This window comes from Rhopalosiphum padi, chromosome 3 (assembly GCF_020882245.1).
Source record: "Rhopalosiphum padi isolate XX-2018 chromosome 3, ASM2088224v1, whole genome shotgun sequence".
Taxonomy (NCBI): Eukaryota; Metazoa; Arthropoda; class Insecta; order Hemiptera; family Aphididae; genus Rhopalosiphum; species Rhopalosiphum padi.
Genome location: NC_083599.1, coordinates 15,146,229 through 15,153,127, shown reverse-complemented (window position 1 = coordinate 15,153,127; position 6,899 = coordinate 15,146,229). Strand labels below are relative to the sequence as shown.

At 25.9% G+C, this 6,899-nt stretch overlaps 1 long non-coding RNA gene across 1 annotated transcript; it reads left to right on the top strand.

Moving 5' to 3' along the window:
* The first annotated feature begins 3,405 nt into the window (after window positions 1–3,405).
* LOC132927654 (uncharacterized) lies at window positions 3,406–5,573 on the top strand. Its single transcript, XR_009661775.1, has 3 exons — window positions 3,406–3,701; window positions 4,820–5,005; window positions 5,384–5,573. It is a non-coding gene; the product is annotated as an uncharacterized LOC132927654 (long non-coding RNA).
* Window positions 5,574–6,899: the final 1,326 nt, after the last annotated feature.

Genomic DNA, 6,899 nt, shown 5'->3' with positions numbered 1-6,899 from the left:
CATTATCGGTTTAATTGAGTTATTCTGTGGTTTAATGTATATTAATACTTTTTGGTAATTGTTGATAAGTTTAATGAAAAAAAAAGTCCATTCAATATCATTGGATATGCGAGTACATCGTTCTATGTTATAAGTTTATAACCTAATAATCAAAATATCGCAATTTTGGTTGTTAAATTTCAATTTCTAATTTATTTTTTATTATAAAATTTTAAACATTTTCTTAATTTTAATTTTACGGATTATCCACGGAATTCGCTTATCCGTGGATGCCCTACCTACCCCCATTCCACGGATAATCGAGAGTACACTGTATTGACAATATTAAAAAAGGTAGGAATGTGGCCAAGTGAGTACTACGCTACTGTATAGTATAGGCATTGATTTTAGAATATATTCTAAAATCAATGGTATAGAATTATAGATGTCGAATAGACCACTGTGATAGATAAGTTAAATTTGAATTCGATGAAACCTATATCGTTATGATACGAAAAACGAATCTGAGAAAAGACGGTCTATCAACATATCAATAATAATGTTTAATGTTATGTTTTTTTTTCTTTTTTTATTGCTATTAAGTAAAGTAATTTATTTGCTTTAAACAGAAGGTTAAAATAATTTTTACCGAAAACATTGCACTTGAAAATACGACCATATATCGATAGATATCATTATAAAATATTGATTTATTATGAATTTATCTTTTGGTAATTTTTCATTATATTATGTACATATTTAGTTTAATTTTTGATATTTCTTTTAAATGTATACATAACAAGAATATTTTGTATAAAAATATGGGCGATCTATCGTAGATTCGTAGATGATCTATACACCATTTAATCTGGCCATGTATACACCAAAAACAGGCTGCACTTTTAATTTAAAAATAGTGATTTTCAATTTAAGTAGTTTATAACACTAAATACACGCATACCATTGTATAAGATAAAATTTGCTCAATATCAGTTGAATTGAATTTCAGGTGTACGTATTAGCATCGCTTATAGATCGAGTGTATCTATACATTAGGTGGATTGATTTATCTATACATATTAAATTATGATGTATAATTAGTAATTGCTTATTATATAATACGCTGGGGCGCTGGAAAAATGGGATCAGTGGAGGCAATTGCCCACATAAAATAAATACTGTAGGGGCAGAGCCCCTACGATTTCATGGCCTATTTATATTTATATTTAGCCCACAATACCTAAATATTATTCTATAATTTTGTTCAGCAAGTAATATTATTATATCTGTTATTAATTTAAAATACTGAATATCACATTAATTGGCAGAAAAATACATAATAATATGAACTTTAATTATTTATTATTTCTCATTCCAGAAAAATAAATGTTGTTTTACCTACAATTTTTATACCTACATGATTTGAATTTGTTTAATAAATATTTGTAAGAAAAAAATTAATTATACCTATGTACACATTTCTCCGGCATAGGTGCTATACAAATTGAGGAGGGGGTGGAGATAAAGCCACAAAAAATAAATACCCCTATTTTTGCTCCTATGCCTTCTAGAAAAAAGCTTGAAATATTTTGCCCCCACAGCAAAAAAATCGTTCCGGCGCGCGGCGCCCCTGAATTAATACGTCAATATTATATTACAATGTTTTCGTGATCCTTGTTAAAACGAACGAATCTTTTTCCACAAAATGTAAATTCGATTTAAAAATGCACTTCATCATTATTGTAAATAGCGTTATATTTTAATACCTATTCTTCAAATTTGAATATTAAAATGCGTAATAATTATTATGTTGTGTCCGTAATAGTATAATACTATACTGTTGCTGTTGACTCACATTATAGATAACTAATACGAGGCTTTGATTTAGCACAAATCTTATATTGATTTTTATACCCATAATTAATCAACAGACAGTCATCGTTATCATAGTGGTCATAATACTACAATTAATTATATTTGAAATACCTAAAAAGAAAACGTTTCATATTTCTTGTTTCGTCATATTGGATTTAGTGATAAATATTGCATAATATGAGCATATGACTCTTATAGGAATATAGGATGACCACGATAGAGATAATATTCTGATCTCATAGTATGGTATAATTGTAAGTATAACTGGCTAGTAAAATCAGTTCGAAGTATCTAACGTGTATAATTTGTTGACATTATTATGTAAACAAATTAAAACATTTAATTTTTAATGTACGTGTGTAATTGTCAAATTAAATTTAAAGTAATATATCGACCAAGTAAACAATGTATGCGGATGACAGTATTATGTGCTGTTTATTTCCCCATAAATGTAACATGTTTCCTCAAACGCCGGTAGTGATATTTTCGGAAACCATGGAGTATTTAAATATGATGATTGTCATAAGTTCACCTATCCTCGTAGTTTGGAGCATAATGCATATAGTATTAACACTTATGGAGGTAACATTTTAATTATAATATTCTCTCGTACACCGAGTGATAGTTCAGTTTTGCATGATTCACTAGTTTATGATACTTATGTGTACTGCAACACACTAGTGCACTATACTAGTGTGATACTTATTTTATTATTATTCAGCTGTTTTAATTTATTTAATATTCATGACACCTTGCTTGTAATGTGTGTCTATACTCGTATTTCTATAGAATAGTAATAACAACAATAACACTAATATATCAATATGCGTATGTACCCTATATTATGAACAATATATTTTTACATTTAATAATGTACAGTTAGTGGGTATAGTTAATACTGATATATGCGTATCATATTATATACATTTAAATTCTAAAAAGTTTAGGAAGCTGTCCTAGAAAATAAGATTTCTAAAATATTACGATGTTCATGGATTCCACAGACATCCGTCTTTCATTGTTTTTAGTTCAGTTAAATTACTATATGATATACAGTATATACTCATGATAAATTAATAAAACTAATAATACTAGTATAAACTATATAAACTAGTATTATTATAATATTAATTACAATTTATTTTAAAAATTATTTAGTCTTTTTGTACGATTTAAAATATTATTCTTCAATATCCTACCTTATTAACCTTGTGTATACATTCTGATATGAATAGGTATAATGGAAAAACATGATATTTAAGTATTTAACACATTAATTTCAGTAAGAAAATCTAGGATCTTTGTGCTTTTGTCTTTGTTTTAAAATGATCTCCATTCTGGAATATATTTGTTTATATAGATAATATATCCATCATTATTCCATCCGTTGAGAAGAAAAAAACCTTTATTATTATTAGTATTAGTAGTCTCTTGATTTTTAAAATAATTAGTAACTATATCCTATTTTCCAGTATTTGGCTGTCATTTAGAAAAATTAAAAATACAAACCATTTTAAATCATAAATTAAACACAATTTCAGAACAAGAGGAGTAAATTAATTGAACACAAAGACTCTGAAGAAAATTGTTTTGATGAACTTAATAACGAAGTAGAAACGGAATGTACAGATGATCATTGTTCTGATGAAAATAATTATGATGGAGATAGAGATGAAGAAAGAACTGGCTCAGATTCCGACTTAGCAGTTCCCTCCAAACCTTCAAAAGAATATAAGAGAAAATGCATACTTGATGAGTCCAATTCTGATTGTTTCCAATCTGATTTAACATTACCCGAAATATTAAGAGATTCAATTAGAAGAAATTCTTCCAATTCATCCAACCAAGTGATTTTGATTAATGGTTATCAAACTACATTTAATTCAACTAGCGGTTAAAAAGATTATTTCATTTTATTTTTTTCTAAATAACTATGCCAACTTTTGGCTGCATAAAAACTAAGTCACGATACAACATTTTAGAACTAATTGAGTCCCGTGAAATTTAAAATATAATAGGTACAAATTGAGTTCATATTTTATAATCTTAATACTAACTTAGTTCAGTCAAACTAAAATATAAAACACCTTCATTCCCATTTTTTACCGACTTAAGACTAAGAAATGCTTCTATAGATATCTATAATTAAAAAATATTTTATTTGTCCAAAATAACAAAAAAATAAACTAAAACCTTTATACTTCCGTACAGAATTTATAATTTTCATAAATAAAATATTTTCATTGAACTAATAGATAAAATTTATTTATTTTTTTAAATATGTTAATGAACGAATACACTTAATTAATTAAATAAAGATGTATGTACATTGTACGTTGTTTATTTAATAATGTATAATTTAATTTGTTATTATCAATAAATTTAAATTATAATTTTTTTTCAATTTCTAGTATCTAATTTTATAAATTTTTATAGTTTATGTAGAAGTATAATAATTAATAATAATTATAAAAATAAATATTAAATACAACAAGGAAATAACAAATAAACAATTAAAAAAGTTTAAAATGAATATAATTTGTCTATTATTTTTAATAAGCAGACTGGATGCTAACTCATCTTTTATTCCGCTAATATAAATTCTTTAATACCAAAATTATTTATTGTCTAACAACTTTTTTAGGTTGTAATTAATTTAGAAAATGTAAATATATTTTATATGTTCATTAGACATCTAAAGTTAAAGAAAAAAAATACAAAAGCTAATAAGCAAACGTTTATAATTTCAAATTTTTTTTCATAGTTACAAAAAATAATGATTTTTTTATTGTTTATCATTAATATTTAGAAATAGTTTGAATACATTATTCAAGAGGTACCTAATAAATAATAATGAACATTTTAAAGTTTACAATTAAAAAAAAAATGGTTAATAGGTTAAAAAACAAATGTAATTGTTTGCAAATTATTATTATTATTTTTCTAATTTAACACGTTTGCTTAGTGCGAGTCTATTAATTCGAGTGGGAAAGAAGAAACATTTGTACAAAATCATATAATTGACGAACACGACTTCGATTATCTCGCTACAGTTTCTTCGGGAGAAAAACAGTCCTTAACTGTCATTCCGGAAAAACTAATTAAACAGGAGATCGAAAAAAATACGGATACCGACCAGCTAAAAGATACGGTAAACTTAAATTATTGGGTTAAATACATACAATATAAGTTTGAGCAGCCTACGTTACTATGATTTATACCAGACACCAGCTATTAAGCGCCGACTCCTAGCCGAAAAATGTTGTTTCATTCGCATCAACAAGGCGATGAATATAAAAAATATGCACTGTACTATACTACACATAGTATAAGTGTATAATATAATATTATTCATATCATAATTTATATTAAATTTATATATAATATTATTGTATATTATCATATACAACTTTATAACGTATAAATTAAATCAGAAATTAATGCATGCTCTTCAAACGTTTTTATGAAAACTCGTCAGACTTTAATTTGAATTTAAACTAATTTAATATTATGATTTATACTGTTATAGTTATCAGCCTCGAAATCGGATTAAATCAACCGCCGGAAGTATTAGAACACATTTGTCAACGATCAATCTTAATATTAACATTTTCAAAATAAATACATTTGCTGTCCGATATATTACGTTCAAATTCTCAGATGTTAACTAATTAAAGTGAAATAAATAGATTGAAAATTAATAGGTAAAAATAAGTAGAAATAGGTAGGTAGGTTAAGTTATAGAAATAACAATACAAATTAACAAATCATATAGTACTAGATGTCTAGATATCACTTATAAATTCTACTTCATAACTACTTTAATCTATAATCATTTTAATTTTATAGTTAAAATGTAGGTATGCAGAATAATATTGCAAATAGAGTGGTGGCATCAACTGATATGACAATTAATAACCCTCGCTTTCTTATTATCTATAATATTACGTAAATGTATTTAATATTTTAAATTTATTATTTATGTTGTATCACCTACCTACGCTTATACATATATTTTTTTTCATTCTTGATCATTAACACCTATGGCCAACAGCGTTCGGTTCAGATAAATTATATATATTATAATTATATTATTATTAAAATGGCAATTTACCAATTGCGTCTAGAAATACCATTTTATATTATACCAATTATTGCGCTCTATAAACTTTAGGGTCGATAGACCTGTTGCGTTCTATATATTTTACACTACCTAAGGAAAATGTATTAGTTAGTTATAAATTTATAATAAATGAAAACACTAACCAACTTTTTTGTGAGTATTAATACATAATATAGTATAATATAATATAATATAAATAAATAATTTTTTTTTAATTAAAGTAACAAGTTACATTTTTTACAATAATCATAATACACTGATTTTAGAAATTCTTTCCTGGTAATCTCTCCAGATTTGTAATTCTCAATAATAGAACTGATAGTTAATTTTTTTGTTAAACATGCTCTATTTGAAATATATTTATCATGTTCTGTACTATTTATTGCAATATGCGTACTACTGTTGTAATAGTCTGTGTTTCGATGATTGCTTTTACAAAGACAAAAATATTTGGATAAAAAATTTTGGGGAGAATAAAAGTTTGAAGAAAATGAAGACTGAAAAGCTTCACACGCGTTAGTTGTTCGTAGTTCTGCAGAATGTATTGTATTAGACGCAATAGTATACCTTTATATAGTACCTTAAGTATAGTCACTTTAATAACCAGTAATAAATTGATCAATAAATAAGTTTTAATTTTCAAACATTTTAGTAAGTTTTATACAAGCGCAATTGGTATACTGACCCTAATCAAAATTGATCCACGCCCGTTAAAATTGTGTGTAACGAAGATAAAAAGCCATTTCTATATAAGGTCCGTTACGGCGTTACCCCAGCACTGCCATGTTTGAAACTGAGTATAAAAATTATTCAGTATTATGTACTTTATTTTGTACAATTTTGTACAACCAAAATAAAATTTTGTACACCTCCCCGAACACGAGAAAACACGATTTCCCCGTGTCTGTGCTGCAGTAAATTA